This window comes from Culex quinquefasciatus, chromosome 2 (assembly GCF_015732765.1).
Source record: "Culex quinquefasciatus strain JHB chromosome 2, VPISU_Cqui_1.0_pri_paternal, whole genome shotgun sequence".
Lineage (NCBI taxonomy): Eukaryota > Metazoa > Arthropoda > Insecta > Diptera > Culicidae > Culex > Culex quinquefasciatus.
The window spans coordinates 100,437,281-100,454,972 of NC_051862.1; the positions used below are offsets into that span (position 1 = coordinate 100,437,281).

At 37.3% G+C, this 17,692-nt stretch overlaps 1 long non-coding RNA gene across 1 annotated transcript; it reads right to left on the reverse strand.

Annotated features, from left to right (window-relative positions):
* Positions 1-14,815: 14,815 nt before the first annotated feature.
* On the reverse strand, positions 14,816-15,416 carry LOC119767289. The gene is made up of 2 exons (XR_005277435.1): positions 15,214-15,416; positions 14,816-15,113 (listed from the first exon to the last, which is right to left on the reverse strand). It is a non-coding gene; the product is annotated as an uncharacterized LOC119767289 (long non-coding RNA).
* Positions 15,417-17,692: the final 2,276 nt, after the last annotated feature.

Genomic DNA, 17,692 nt, shown 5'->3' on the forward strand with positions numbered 1-17,692 from the left:
AACTATTTGTACAGTTGATTTAGAAAATTATATGGAAAATTAAAATTAAAAGCACTTTTGGGCCTGTGACATTGTTTCGACCCGTTTCATCTTTCGGTGCGACATTGCAACGTCGTCGCGCAACATATCTTACTGAAAATCGGTTCAGTAATTGTTTTGCTATTCGCCGCTAGGTGTCTGAATATAATTGAAAGCTTGTTCTAAAAGCTTAATTGAGCAGCTCTTGAAATTACAACGATTCAAACTAGATTCTTATTTTGTTGAAGTTTAATAAATTTTTGAATTTTGAAACTTGAAAACATTAAATATAGAACACCTTTTTTCAAAATTTACAGTACGGCCATTGCTAAGTCACCCTCAATTCAAAAACGCCTCGAAAAATCTGAGGGCAAAACAATTTTCATTTCTATAAACTTCAAAGTTTCAATTAAAATAGAAATCCAATAAACAATAAATAAATAAATAGATATTCCTGTGATAGCGTGTTTGGGATCGTTTAAAAAAAGAATTTTGCGATATTCCGATGTACATTGCTAAGAGATGCAATTTGTTACTGCCGCCATCAGGGGTGACAGTGGGTCTGGGGGCTGAGATAGAAAATTTGCAGCAAAGCTAAATGACACATGCCGCCACCTATGAAAAAATAGCGTAAACCTATGATTTTTCGAAAAAATGTGTTTTTACCTTCAAAATTAACATTTTTATTAAACTTATGCCGGATTCGGATGAGAAAAATTATTTCCAACAATTTGGTGTATAACTTTACAATATTTGTTTGATTTTTCTATGAGAAAACTGGAAATTTAGAAAAAGATAGTAATTTGGACTATTTGGCAAGAAAGTCTGTCAAAAATCAATGAAAATTGTTGAATATACGTTAACACATCTGTTATCATTTGTATAATTGTTTATTTCTTTGATATTTACGGGGAAACTATTTTTTTCGTGTTCCAAAACATGTTTTTTTAAAGAAAAAGGTCACAATTTGTTGCGCGCCCAAAAATTGATGCTCATTGTTCTAAAGCAATTTTTTTTCTCGTCTTTTGCAACCAGTTTCATAAAGATTGATGCAGGGAATCATGAGAAGAAGGGAATTTGTTCTTCAATCCAGCAGAAAGGAATACGATGTTTGGCAAGTAACCTCATTTTGGAGCCACCTTCATTTGAATCACAGGCGCGCTGCAAAACCTCAATTGAGTCATAAAAAAATGCTGAAAATTGTATGACCCAATGTCACCCCTGATGACGGTAATCAAAAAATCTGAAAAAAAAAACATTTATTTTGTCAGCTGGTATCTGCACTGTTACAGTAGATCTAATAAATGATTAAAATTCAGCAATTCCCCACGAAAACAGCATGATTCGAAAAAAAAAGTTCTCCGATCGGGCTCAAAATTTTTCTGAGGGGTTCCTTGGCCGAAATAATTAGACCCATATTTTTTGTTTGGCCATTAGGGTAACATACGCCGTGTTAGGGTGGTCTGAAAAATGGCAATTTTCGTAATTTTTCGCAAAAACCACTTAACATTTAAAAAGGTCGTATGAAAACTTAAAATGCTGTTTTGAAGGTCTCGGGACCAAAGAGCCTTTGTCTGAAAATATTTTTATCGGATTCCTTGGAAAATTTTACATAGTATATCAAAAATGGTGAAGTTATGTTTTCGATACTCTGAGATACGGGTTTTTGAAAATAAAAACTGGGTTTTTCGACGCGCCACGTGCAAAAATGGTAAATTGACGAAAACGGGAAAAATCGACTTTTTTAACTAAAACTGCGATAACTTGAAAATTTCAGCGATGACCTATGGGTAATTCTCCGCCAACTCACACAGCAGTTGCCCCGACCCTTCTTCGATTTGCGTGAAACTTTGTCCTAAGGGGTAACTTTTGTCCCTGATCACGAATCCGAGGTGCGTTTTTTGATATCTCGTGACGGAGGGGCGGTACGACCCCTTCCATTTTTGAACATGCGAAAAAAGAGGTGTTTTTCAATCATTTGCAGCCTGAAACGGTGATGAGATAGAAATTTGGTGTCAAAGGGACTTTTATGTAAAATTAGACGCCCGATTTGATGGCGTACTCAAAATTCCGAAAAAACGTATTTTTCATCGAAAAAAACACTAAAAAAGTTTTAAAAATTCTCCCATTTTCCGTTACCCGACTGTAAAAAAATTTGGAACATGTCATTTTATGGGAAATTTAATGTACTTTTCGAATCTACATTGACCCAGAAGGGTCATTTTTTCATTTAGAACAAAATTTTTCGCCATCAAATCGGGCGTCTAATTTTACATAAAAGTCCCTTTGACACCAAATTTCTATCTCATCTCCGTTTCAGGCTGCAAATTATTGAAAAACACCTCTTTTTTCGCATGTTCAAAAATGGAAGGGGTCGTACCGCCCCTCCGTCACGAGATATCAAAAAACGGACCTCAGAATCGTGATCAGGGACAAAAGTTACCCCTTAGGACAAAGTTTCACGCAAATCGAAGAGGGGTCGGGGCAACTTTTCCCGATTTCGTGTGAGTTGGTAGAGAATTACCCCTATACATGTTAGGGTACCAAAAGTTACGTTACGAAGTTACGAAAATTTCATCGCTGAAAAGTTCAAGTTATCGCAGTTTTAGTGAAAAAAGTCGATTTTTTCCCGTTTTCGTCATTTTCCCATATTTGTGCGTGTCACGTCGAAAAACCCAGTTTTTATTTTCCATAAATCGTATCTCAGAGTATCGAAAACATAACTTCACCATTTTATGATATACTATGTAAAATTTTCCGACGAATCCGATAAAAATAGTTTTCAGACGTAGGCTCTTTGGCTCAAAACCTTCAAAACAGCATTTTAAGTTTTCATACGACCTTTTCAAATGTTAAGCTAGATTTTTGAAACTTCTTACTATTTTTTTCAAACAGCCAAACTTTTCACCTTTCTTTTGCGTCTAAGACAGCTAAAATCGGAAGAAATGGCGTGGAGCTATGATTTTTTTTTGAAAAATGTGGTTTTTGTGAAAAAATACGAAAATTGCCATTTTTCAGACCACCCTAACACGGCGTATGTTACCCTAATGGCCAAACAAAAAAATATGGGTCTAATTATTTCGGCCAAGGAACCCCCAGAAAAACTTTGAGCCCGATCGGAGAACTTTTTTTTCGAATCATGCTCTTTTCGTGGGGAATTGCTGATTGTTAAACTCATTATTATGCATTATAACGAAACTTAAAGTTACGCAAGCCATTTTTAAGTATAGAGTATACATTAAAAGTTTGATGATTCAATAGCATTTGATGATGCAAGCAAACACTTTATTTTTCTTTCAACGCAATCGTTATAACATCGTCGGACAAACGACTTAGGACCGAGATAAAATAAATTGAATAACCGAACCATTTTTCAACATGTACTGTAACACATGACGTGTTTCGAAATTCGATGCGAGAACACCTAGCAAGTTATGAAATTTAAATCAACGTTTTAATAATAAAGCGAAAAATGAGGTAGTCACGGGTCCCCCACAGACCGTTATTATGAAAAAAAAATTCCACCCAAACCAATGGTTTCTGGGACCATTTTGCACCTCTGTGCCGAGTTTCAAAATATTTGCCGGCAGAAATTTCGAATACCTACGGTCAGCAACAAATTTGGTGACGTGGAAAGTTTGTGGTACACGGAGGAAAAAGAGTTCCCAAAATCGTGAACAAGCGTTCATGAAAATGGGAACCACGAACAAAGTGTTCAAATCCCATGGTACGATTTCCAAATACGTACCATGGGATTTGAACACTTTGTTCGTGGTTCCCATTTTCATGAACGCTTGTTCACAATTTTGGGAACTAATTTTTCTCCGTGTTATGCAAAATAAAATTGTCCTTTTATGTTTTAAACCTTTACAAATTTATACCATACGAATGAAATCCAGAGAGTACTTCAGGTATCATTTAGCCCATATATTTTTTTCCTGTGTAATGATGATATCTACCAAATGTTTAATGACACAACTTTCCACAGGATTAATATTTCCAACCCATAATGAATTTAAAACAATGCAGTTTGTCATCATAAAATATTGCCATTTTTATTTGACTAAAAGTAATGTTGTACAATTTGATAATCGTTAGAATTCATTGAAACATATAATATATTTAGCAAAACAAAACTTACTCCTGCTCCGTGTAAAATAACAAAATCACTCATGCACTCTTTTAACTGATTTTTTATGCTACATAATTTTGAGATGGTTTTCTTTGTTTTTTTTTCACTCACACCTTCTAAAAAATAAATTTTGAATCTTGTTTTTTCTTTTGTCAAATTAGTTAATCTGGTCATGCTGAATTATTTAAATGATTTTCTAATTGCTGATTTTGTTTTCACATACACACACTCACTTAACTTATCAAATTTGGAAAAGAATTTTTGGATTTTGAATTTAGATTTTTTTTTCACTTTAAATTTTGCCGTTTGCTTGTTGAAAATCTGGGTAACGCTGCTCCTTTGTCCTCTTCGTCACCAGGTGTTGAAGTCCACGTCGTGCTGCGCTCTTGAACTCAAATCCGAGTTTTTCGCGATGTACCCACGATGGTATCACGCCTCTTGCCGAAGTATCCAGCGGATAACGTTGGTTCATCTTCTTCGGTCGGTGGCTGCTTCACCAGTCGATTTCCTTGGCTGCTTCACTCCTGATCTCCAGAGCCGTTGGTGACGAATTTTTGCTCCTGAACAACACAGAAAAAAATGATGGTAATATTCATCAGGAAATGGTGACAGATATTGTGGCAAAAAAAAAGAGAAATTTGACCTTAGAAATGATGAGTTTTCATCAGAAAATGATGAAATTTACCTCAAATAATGATGAAATTTTCCTAAAAAAATGATGAAATTTACCGCAAAAATGTTGAATTTTACGAAATAATGTGTATTATTGCATTAAAAAATATGTAATTTTTGGCTGAGAAATTGAAAGGATAGGTATTGAACTGTCATCCATTTCAGAGAACGTAAATAAAACATTTGATTCAAACGAATATTTTTTTCATGACTTTCAGGGTACTTTGTGGGTGGCAATCAGTTAGCGGCCAACTGCTTGATCACTCTAAGGACCCGGGTTGGTTTTTAGCAAATATTACTTTAAGGTTAGACGGAACGCCAGTTTTTGGACAACTTTTGTTCAACTTAAATAAATGTCTGAACTCGACAAGTTGCTCGCTATCGACCTATTTAGCGCCTGCAACAGACAGAACATGTTTAAGTCACGGTGTTTTCTTTAAAGGTGCTTCCAAAAATGCTAGTCGTGGTATCAATATGGCGCTGCTTTCCCGTTTTACCTTAAGTTATATCTTAAGTTAGCGTTTGAAATCTGAAGCACTGTTTTCTGCGAAATGGTACCTCAGCACCTTCGACGCCAGTCCATACTGTTAATGTTAGGTTTAAATCCCATCGGTGGCACCTTTTTTGTGTTTCCAAAAATTGTACATGCAAAGTGTAATATAAATTACTTTTTTCATAATGGTGATGTGCATGCGATTTTACCATCGGATTTTTGCTGTGTACTTACCCAAAAAAAATGCTGCAAGCAGTAGCTAACTTCCCAGACGAAGTTTCACCAGTTGAAATCCTTGAGATATTATCCCTCATGAAATATCCACTTGCAAAAACAAACAATGTTTTTACAAAGTGTCATATTCTTAAGAAAACAAAACTTATCTAAAAGTGGAAATAGACGTCGACCATTAGGGTGATTAGATCCGAAAAACAAATTTTGTACAGTTATGGCGGCTGCTTTTTCCACGTTGGCTTTGGCATTTTTCAAGAGTCGTTTGTTCTGAGAAGCTGTAAAGATGAGTTGATAATTATGTTTAATGATATTTAAAATTGTCATTAGGACTCTTAACTGTTGCGGTGTCAATCCAGAAACCGAAAAGTGATGCGTGTTACGCGAGAGGGGCCATCAAAGAATGCTTCTCACCAAGCCAATTTGACAACACTCAGAGAAATAATTAAAAACAATATTTTAGGAATTTATTAGTCCGGTTTTTACTTACAAAATGAACATGAGGTAATTTACTTCAAATTTAACGTTTGTTGAAAAATTCAATTTTTCATTATATTTTGGATGACTAAGTACAATAAACAAGTCATCCCGACTAATCAACTATCCTGAAATAAATGGATTATACATCAAGTTCTTCGTCAACTGTTCAAACCCCAAAACTCGACAGGCAACTTCCTCCAAACTTAACCAAAAAAGCTACACTTTTTAAGGATTCTTGGATGCGCAAGTGGCCAAAACACCCGGACTCTTCTTCCAAACCAGTCCGGAATAAGCACTAACACAAACTCACCAAAACAAACGACGACGGTGACACGAAATCTGCGACGATTCCTGGACGTAAACACCCGGCACCTTCCTCCAAACCGATCCGGAAGAAGCACCAAACTCAAACACAAACTCACCAAAACACACAACGACGACGGCACAGAATCTGCAACGATTGTTTGACGCACGAGCGACCAAAACTCCCGGACACGCGACGATTGAATCACGATCCGACAGGCTTCTGCCAACCACTTTTCAAAACTTTGCGTTTGACAGTTGTCAAAGTCCCTGGGTCAAAAGATGATTGAATATTGTACCTTAATTTGATGAATATTACTCAAGTATACGAGTAGCAAAAATAATGATGAATATTCATCAGGTAATATTACACATTTTTTTTGTGTAAAACCTGTTTGACAAAAAAAATCGTTATATTCAACAATTATAGAGGTAAAATTCATCATTCTTTTTTTCAACATTCTGTTTTCAACCTTCCATTTTTACCTTCCATTGCTGTGTATTTTTCAAAATTTTCCACAGTTTCAAGTCATTTCTTTGAGGGGTATTTCAAAAATGTTTAAAATCAAGTTTGAATTTTCCCGTTTTCAATGAAAGCATTCGCTTAGATATATCTTTTTAGCGCAAAATTAATTCTTTTGTCAAAATTGGTCAAAATTTTCCCATAGTTTTAGAAGAATTTGATAAAATACTATAATACCAAAATAATACCAAAATGTGGTGTCCAACCATTGACAAATTCTGCAATTTTGCAATATCAAAACAATACCTTAATTGGTATTATACCGAATTTTGCTCATGCTTAAGACACATTTGAAAGGGTCCAGAAATATCAAAAGTTGGTATTGATACCAGAGAAAGGTATTGTAACGCATTTCCCTTGTTATTTACCCATGCTCGGGTGTGGGTTACACTATCCATTTAAATTTTAAAGATCTTTGAAAAGATATTTTTTGCTCCCTGATTTTTTTGCGGCAATTTTAAAGCTGGGACGAAATATATTAACAAACACGTGCACTTTGAATATTTCAAAAATATTCAGACATGGACAAACCAATCAAATTTTATATGTAAAATTAGGGCGATTCATCGCTTTTACATACAATCCAAAAATTGCATTGTTCGGTGGAGTATAATTTAAATCAATATTTCAGTCAATATCAAGACATCTTCAGGGCACCGACAATTTCGCAATATTTAGACAGTTTTGAATCGAACGATACAAATAATTATGAGTGTTTAAGATCTTACTTCTTATCCTCGGGTGTGCGGTCTGGGTTTTTTGGAATGCAACCTCAGTACCTTCAAGCACGCAGAAAAATATTTTGTAGAATCAGCCTGTACGAGGTTTGATTCAACAAATTTTTTGTTGAATATAATCAACGCCGATTTTGCGTTGAAACAAACCTTGATTTTGTTAATTCCACAAACATCTTTTGTTGTTTTGAAAAAGTTGCTTTGACGTTTAGCGTTGATTCAGCAAAAATTTTGATTTTCAAATCAACAAAATGTTTTGTTGATTCAAATATGCCTTATTTTTCTGCGTGAGTAAGACGTTATCCAAAATTCTTTACATTAAGTTCCTCTGGGTGTCACAACATAGTTTTCTCAGATATTCATCGGTTGGTTATTAAAGTTTCAGAAAAAATCCTGTTCTGAGTTGTAAAATCCGCGTTTTATGCCTTATGTCTTGTCTTTGTTTAAAGTTATAATGTATCCAAGAATTTCGATGTTATTATTATTATTACTATTAATTTATCATTATTGACCTTACAAATAACTTAAAAACGTACAAATGTGTGTCCATTGAATAATAATGTATTCCTGCATAAGCAAATTTGTTGTCAAACCTGGAACATAATCTAATGACCAACGCAGCAAACAAACGCCTCTCTTCATTTTACCACTTACTTTGAGGCCAACTTCGAGCTCAAATTACCACTGCCACCAGTGCCACATTATATTGGGAATCTAGGTGCGCAGAAATCAAGAGGCAGCAAAAGCTCCACTTCAATTAAAAATTTTCTTGTTAATTATATCATAATTTTCCGTGATAAATTATTTAATGACTGCTTGATGGCGAAGCCTACTGCTACTCCTCCCATCAAACTCGTTTCCGTTTGCAGTTGTAGGGCCGAGCCGACAGTCCAGACTCCGCGGCATCACATCACAAAGTAGACATTGAGTCGGGAGGGCGGATACCCGCAAACAGAAGCTTTTGAAGAAAAGTGTGTGCACAGCTCACTTCACTTTTTATGCTGCCTGCCCACTTCATTACCAGACGAGGCTGTGTGAAAACTGTGAATTTGGCGTATATCATGTATGATTGTTTTCTATAAAAAGTTATATAACATATATACTATTACAAAAATAAAAAAAGGTGCAAAAAAGTTTGTACTCCTTTCGAAAAATTAACATATATAAGTAAAGTTATTTGTTGACAAATCACCATAAATCCAGTCTCCCAACTCCAAATAGGCATCCTTGACTGATTAAAAAAATAACTTGGATTGAATATAAAGTCTACTAACTACTTAGTATAAAAGTGTATATAACTCTGGAAATCTATATAGGGGAAATATACCCATTTTAATCACTCTAAGCCGTTCGACCAATTCTCATCACTTTTGCCGTTTTCCGCTAATAAATCAACATTTTCAGATGTATCAACAATGGAGAGTTGTTTGCTCACTTTTCTTTGAGCTATTTATTACTTTGGAACAGTCAAAAACACTTTATGAAAGCTGTAACTCATGATCAAAGTGCTGATAGGCCGATAATAGAAATAGGCTGAAAAAGGGTATAGTTCCCCTACCATTTATTTAAAAAATCACAGTGTTTTGACGTAGACTACGTCTTACTCGAAGGTACTGGGGTGCCATTCCTAAAAACTCGGGCCGAAGGCCCTGGAATACTGCGTCATCCGTCAAACGCAGAGTCTCGGTCCGAAACTTCAAACACGAACAAAAGCAGCGAACCGAAGATTGGCAATGACGGTTCTTTGTATCGATAGCATAAATTTTTCGTTGGAATTTCGTACCAACCCGGAATTACGTCGTCGGAAAATCCATCGGCATCCGAACCACCCAGGTATTTAAAAACGTGGGTTTTTATAGAAAACCTAGATGTGTGGGTATCAAAAGATCGGAAATGTTATGCCCTTTCCGATGCCACATAGGTTGACTTGTGAATCGTGGACCGATTCGGATGCCGGCGAATTTTCCGACGACGTAATTCCGTGTTGGTACGAAATTCCAACGAAAAATCTATTCTATCGACACAAAGACCCCCAAAACGGTGCTATACCCAACAAAAATGTGCACCCAAAACTGGCAGCGCTAGTCCGAGAGAATGATGGTCTCGAGTCGAGAGAATAGTGGTACCATTCACGGACGCAGAGAACACAGCTCGAGATGAGCGATCGAACTATTCTCTCGAGGTTCATTTGCAAAAAAAGTTCATCCGTCAAACAAAAAACCAAAAGTGTCGACAACGGGAATCGAACCAGAGACCTTTGACAAACCAATCCAATAACTTAGCTGCCTCGGCCACCACAGCTTGGTGATCATGGAGAAGTCAGAAGTCGATGTATGACACTTGTTGGAGATTTATTGATTCAACTAACGAATGAACTCATTTGTTATGATGGTGTGAGTTGGTACCATTACTCTATCGATTTTGGCACTGAGCCCTCAATAAATTTTGAGAGAACGATTATCTCGATTCTGAATTTTGGGTGTGTATTTACCAATTCTATGGTAATATATTGACATTTAGTTGAATTAAAAGTTTGCAAAATTAAGTTTAGATAAATTTAATATAGAATTTCCAGAGTTATATAAGCTTTTATACTAAGTAGTTAGTAAACTTTATATTTAATCCAAATTATTTTTTTAATCAGTCAAGGATGCCTATTTGGAGTTGGGAGACTGGATTTATGGTGAAGAAACTTTTTTTGCACCTTTTTTATTTTTGTAATAGTATTTGTTATATAACTGGCAGTGCGTGGCCGAATGGTTACGCTGTCCGCTTTGTAAGCGGATGATTCTGGGTTCGATTCCCATCTGCTGCAACCTTCCATCGGATGAGGAAGTAAAATGTCGGTCCCGGCCTTGGTTGTTAGGCCGTTAACTCATTCCAGGTGTAGGAGTTGTCTCCATGCCATAAGTACAAACAACACACCAAACCAAGCCTACTCCGGTGGAATCGCTGGCGGCGGTTGGACTCGCAATCCAAAGGTCGTCAGTTCAAACACTGGGGTGGAAGGTTCCTTGGAGTAAAAAGAGGTTTGGGTGCTCTCCCCATTCAAGCCTTCGGACTCCTAGGTTCGAGCAGAAACTTGCAATAGAGACCACAAAAGACCCGGGGGTCGTTAATGTGGATGGTTTGATTTTTTTTTATATAACTTTTTATAGAAATCATGTGGGTCTCGTGGCGCAGGGGTAGCGGCTTCGGCTGCCGATCCCGATGATGCTATGAGACGCGGGTTCGATTCCCGCCTTATCCACTGAGCTTCTATCGGATGGTGAAGTAAAACGTCGGTCCCGGTTTCTCCTGTCTCGTCAGAGGCGCTGGAGCAGAAATCCCACGTTAGAGGAAGGCCATGCCCCGGGGGGCGTAGTGCCAATATTTTTGTTTTTCGTTTTTTTTTATAAAAATCATCTTTTATGAGCTTTTTGTAGCAAAATGTTTGGCATGAGTATCTGAACAAAACGTAGTACTAGGTTTCTGTCAAACTTTAAATTGTTTACATGTTTCATCACAAAATGCGCATAGTGTCCAAGGGGTGTAAATACTTTTTTTACATGCTGTATATATTTCACTGTATATCTGGCATGGCTTTGCTCACTATTACAGGTTCTCTTGAATATTGAGGAAGTGTAATATCAACTTACACGGAAAGTTTTCCATTTCCTGAAATTTACCGATTTTTCAGGGAATTTGGTAGGAATATATGACTTAACTTTTCCAAAAATTGTGGAGTTCCATAGCAGGATTCCTAAAAAAGGATTCCTGGATATTCAAAATGTGCGAAGAAGTTAGTTATCAATAGTATGGGTAGACAACAATGTTACAAAAAGCATTGGCCTAAAAAGCTTTCAAAATCCGAACAAGCCAGAAAAAAACATACTTATGAGACAATATTTCTGCTATCATTAATACGGCCATGTGGATTTCATATAATGTTCTTTCGAATGGGAGTGTCGGCATGCTTATGCTAAAATCAGTTTTACACATTTTTGGAGTGTTTGTTTTCAGTTCATAGTTTGTTAGTATAATTTAATAGTACCTAGTTGACAAAAAAAAACGTTTTTTTGTTTATATATACCACAATAAATCTTTGAGTAAAGTAGGACAAACTTCTCATAAGTAGTATTCGCTGTACTGCCTTATTACTTTTTTTTTAACTTGCACATACTTAAACGCCACGGTCGTGATGCGGCAGATTTTACAAAAGAAATTAAAAATTTGCATTTAATTTAGTCGTCAGCATTCACCATTAAGTATTTAAATTTCCCTTTTGTACCACACGTCAATGCTCATTCCATAATTGCACTTCCCAAGGTTTCTCGTCCCTATTTTCTTCTTTGTAGATTGTGCGCTCACTCTTCTGGTCTGCGGTCTGTTCCGCGATTTTTTCCTTCTCTGTCATTGATGCACATGAGCACATGGGTGAGCAGGTAGGCATAAGTTATCATCGGAGAGGCAACGCGAGAAAGAAATGGAAATTTTCATCAACTCTACCTTTTCCGGGCGAACTCATCATGGTTCATAATGCTTCCATGTACTCATGATTCGCCAAAACACATTCACGGTTTGCGCTCTCAAACACTTGCAGAAATTCGCTTTTGCTGTGCAGCATTTTCTTTATTACCGTCCATACACTCTACTCATAATCATCTTCCATCCTTCGTCATCCAGCGTCGTCATCATTGCAACCAACGGGGGCCTATGAGATGGCTTTTTTAACGTGGAAATTATTTGCCAAGCAGTAAAACACGCGCGCAGGATTTTCTTGCATCCAATCTGTCCACCTTGGTGCATGAGTACCGATGCCCTATGGAAATATGTCATAAGTTTACTGGAAATTACGAGCCAACTAAATATTTCGAATATTTGTCTTCAAATGTCTGCATTTGCAAAATAAAAATGTAACTTTAAAAAATCAGAGCTAATGAATGATTTGAATTCAGTGTGTGTATTGTGTAATCTTTCCATAGCCAAATGTAACAAAAGTATGATGGATCTAGGATGTTTTGGGACAACATTTCCAACCATGACATTCTAGCTTATGCTTATGTTTTTATCGTTTGCACACACAGTTTGCAAAACCTCAAAACAATGGGCAAATTGGGCTTAAACTTTAAACCGTGCTATCATGTCGTAGGGGCCTCGTGGCGCGGTGGTTAGCGGCTTCGGCTGCCGATTCCTAAGTTGCTATGGGGTGGTTCGATGGTTCAATTCCCGCCTTATCCTCCTGGCCTTCTATCGGATGGGGAAGTAAAACGTCGGTCCAATTGCGTAAAAGAGGTTTTGGGTGACTCACCACACATAACCTTCGGACGCCTAGAAATGAGCAGAAACTTGCAACAGAGCCCACAAAGACCAGGTGGTCGTTAATGTGGATTGCTTTGCTTTTTTATCATGTCGTACGTCGCTTTTTGACGTTCCGAGATAAACGCTTTTTAATGTTTGACATTGAATATACAAAAACGAGAGCACGCAATGTAAACAATAACAAACACGTTTTGTTTGGTAGACCATTATGTGCATTGCCCGAAGTTTGGTTGAAATTGGTTTCCGGAATCCAGAGTTATCATTGAAAATGTTTACGATATAGTCGAGCTCGTCAAACTGTGTCAAAAGCGTTCTGACCTGAAATCCCTTTGGCCTTTTGTCGCACTTATATCATCTTTCAGGCTGTGTCAAGATAGCACGACAAGATTGAAACTTATTTCATATGAAAAGTGACAAAATGCACGGAGTTTTTTTGGAATATCCATAAAAACCGAAAAAACTCATGATTGAAATCGAATTTTGGGGATTTGTGATGGTCAAAAGGTGAGGCATTGTGAGTACATGAGATGAACTCATGCCAAATATGAGCCCTCTACGACAAAGGGAAGTGGGGTAAAACGGGCTTTGAAGTTTGAGGTCTAAAAAACATAAAAAAAATCTTGAAATTGCTCGCATTTCCGTAAAACTTCATCAATTCCAACTCTCTTAGATGCAATTAAGCCCAAAATGTACGTACGACTAGTTAGCACGACGGTGACGATTTGTGAAATTCCAAAAACGGCTCAATGTTGACAGTATTTTGTGGATCTGTAACAACTTTTAACTCATTTGCATTCTATGATTATTAGCAGTTTTAGCCAACAATAAAAATTATTGAATAAACTTTTTAACCCCAAAGTACCCCATTTTTGAGCCTTTGGTTTGGTGTCGCCGAGTTTGTCGCCTGACGTTTTGTGTGAGAATAACCAAAACCAGTTTTGACCAGTTTTTTTTGCGATTTTAACCTGACTGTCTGAAAATAGCAATAGTTGTCCCAATTTATAAATCGGATGATGCTTGGGATTGTAAAAATTATCGCCCAATTTCTAAATTGCAGTTTTCAATATTTTTTTTGAAAAATTTTTAGTGACTAGACTGTTTGATTTTTTTTACAAACATGATGTTTTCTATGGATTCCAGTAAGGTTTTAGACAAGGGTCTAGCACTCAAACAGCTGTGATTGAACTAGTAGATGTGGTTGTAAAAGGAATTGATGAAGGGATATTTGTTGGATGTCTTTTTTTAGATTTGAAGAAGGCGTTCGATACGCTTAATCACAACATTTTACTTAAAAACTAGAATATTATGGTATCAGAAGTGTTGCTAATGAAGTAATCTAAAACTATTTGACAAATAGAAAACAATTTGTTTACATTGAAGGAGATTCTAGCTATCTATCTCCCATCAACGTTGGTGTACCACAAGGTAGTAACATTGGGCCGAGCCCTTATTATTCTTATTGTTTATTAATGATCTGGGTAGATTGGAACTTAATGGAAATGCAAGACATTTTGCGGATGATGCTGCGTTATTTTATCCTCACAATGACATGTAACTCTTGCAAAACTAGGCCAAAGACTAGCTCAGGTTAAGGGCATGAGACACTTAAGGGTTTATCTTAGGGTCGGCTGCGCTACGGTGGTCAACAGAGGAGATCGCGGACAAGGACTTAAACGTTCACTTTTCTTTGTAGGTCGGGTTCAATAATTTAATAAATAGTAATTCGTTTTAAAGTGTGTTTATTGTAAGTGTATGTGTGTGTGTGTAAATGAAAGGGGGGGGGGGGAGATTAGACGCTGCGGGTACGTACCGCTGCTACCTTGACGACGACTTCTGGGCCGAATCCGTTCGGCCAGCGAGCGCTCGCGTCCTGGTGGACACCGGTTCTCCGGAACAGTGTCGACGGTGGTGGTGATGGTGGTGTAGAGCACGGCTGGAATCTCAGGCCTTCCCTCTTTGACGCAATCGGGCGACCTGGGACCTGCCCAATCCGGCCAACCCGAGAGGGGAAAACGCTCCTTGGGAATTAGGACCTTCCGGTCCGAGCGTGCTCCTTGGTGTTGATGGCCACCCTGGCCAGAGCGAAAACGTTGATCCTTGACGGGTTAGGCGTAGCAGCTGGCTCCTCCGCTCTTACTGCTGCTAGGCCGAGAGTGTGCGATCGGGGTGACGGACCAGCTTCCTGCTGACCGACAAAATGGCCGTTAAACGGCAACACAAAAGGTCCTGTGGACGGGGAGTAGTGAGTGGACCAGCCGACTAATTTGAACTCTAGCTGCTGGCAATCGTTCATCTGCAGAGCCGTACTGCAGGGCTTTAGACGTACCTGAACGACGTAGGGTGCTTCGCGCACAATTCTCCACCTTCGCACTCACTACTAATTTTAAGCTCTACTTTCAACTTGTTGATCGCACACTTGCCTGGTTTGGAATAGACCGATGGCGGTCTTTCAAGGTTCCTTTAAGCCTCCGATGCCAGTGACACGGCATGACGTCACAGAGGGAGGTCACACCACCCTCTGGAGTCGTTCCATTTTCCACCCATATTGATATTGGTCCCACCTTGTTGTTGTGTTGTATCAGTGTGTTAACAAATTGTGTTTTTCAATCGTTTTGTACCAAATCCCTACTAGCTGGTTTATAATTTCATTTGTTTCCCTTTTCCCTACTAACCATAACCTTAAAGATCGTGAACGTTCGCATTTAAATATTTATAAGTAAAGGAAACCTGTAACAACGGTTACAGACATTCACACAATAATATCACTCATGGAAAATGATCTTTGAACTTTAAATGAATATTTAAATGCTAACTTATTGTCGCTTAATGCTTCCAAAATGAAGAACATGATAATCAAATCTATTAGAAAAATCACGATCAAGTTAGGCTTGATTCTAGCATAATCGAAAAAGTCTATTGTTCTAAATACTTGGGAATTCTGTTTGATCCTGTATTGTTCTGAACTAACCACAATCACATAATAGAAAAAACTGTCACATCGTACATTGGAATTTTGTGGAGGGTAAGGGTATTTTTTCCAAAACTCTAAAATAACAACTAAAATATTATTTTGCCTACATTTACTCTGAAATAAATTACCTAATTTCTGTATGGGGACATACCGCTAGTTCTCATTTAATAAAATTACAAACCTTACAAAAACGATGCCTGAAAAATCTTTTGAAAAAACCAATACTTAATTTAACTTATGAACTTTACTTTGACAATTGTCATAAAATATTACCACTAGCTTTCTTTTTAAAATACATACATTACTTTTTGTCCATGAGGCCAAAAACGAATCAAGTTTTCAGGACCTACGCTATTTAATTTACTTCCAAGTAATTTGCAAACAGTACATAACCGCTCCACTTTTAATGCAAAAATTAAACAATATTTTAAACAAAAACTCAACGAACTATTCAATTAAATATTAATAAGTATTCAGTAATCAGTCGTCAATGCTAGCTTTTAAATAATAAATTTGAATTAAGCGGATCCCTTAAAAGCAAGACTCTTCCACTGGGATACCATCCTTGTAGTTTAACTCACCGCACATCTAATTAGTCCTTGGCTCAAATTTTATTTTCAATTTTCTTGTTTATGTGTGTACGAGCTAAGGATAGTTTGCGTCCATTACCAGGAAGTTCTAATGAGCTTTTAAATGTGGGGGAGTGTGGTGGGTGGACCTTTATAAAAAACTTGTACAGCTAAATCGTGTGCTTTTAAAAGCATTTTTATCGAAAAGTTCTGCAAATTTTGCATAAGATTGTGTTGGGACGGTGTGTAGTTTATGGACACGTCCTTATTGTGTACATTCTGAAGAACAATACGAATGTGAACCTTTATGACGAATAAAGATCTGACGATCACTCTCTTCTTCATCCAGCCACCGTCCTAGGCAATTGGTCTGAAGTGTAGTGCAAGCTATTGTTTTATTTCTGCTGCTATCCGTTGGTCATCTGGGAACCTGCAATCAATCAACACAACGTACTATGCTGCCGTTTTACGGCGATATGATGTTTACGCCATTTTGGACATTTTCAATTTTATTGTACAGTTTGATAAAGAATCTTAAAAGCTACCTCCTGACGAAAGAATTTTTCAAAAAACTGCTCTGGGGCCCATTTTATTAAGCAAACAAACAATGATGTATACGCCAATTTTACTCATCATGATGTATGTATACATTGAGAATTGATAGAAGTCAAATTCAATACTGTTTGAATGTTGATTTGTGGTTTTGGAACCAAATCAAGACTGGGCAATATTTTATTACATTATTTCGATTTAATTCTTTATGGGACGTCCATTACGCATCATCCATAAAGTACGACACGTTCTGAGGGAAGAGGGGGTTTTGAGAAAGCGTGACGTTGCATGTTAAAAGCATAGGGAAATCGTGACAAAGGGGGGTGGAGTAAATTTTGGCTGATTTTAATGTGACGTATTTAATGGATGACACCTTATCCACATCCACGTAGACACTTTTTTGAAAATTCTAGACCCACCCTCCTCTCTTGCTGACAATTGTTCATGCAAAAAATGTGTGTTATGGAGCATAGACAATCGCTAAGGGAGCGTTCTTTTATTATGTAACGCAAAAATCGGATTTTAAGACCCCCCCTTCGTAACAAAATTTCCATACAAATTTTAAAAATTTAGTATGGATCGTAACACGACCTCTGACCCCCTCCCCCAACTGCGTTACGTAATAAAAGAACGCTCCCTAATACCTCCCCCCCCCCTTAAAGTATCCACGTGGACAATGCATTACGGGATCCACTCAGCTATCAAAATAGCTG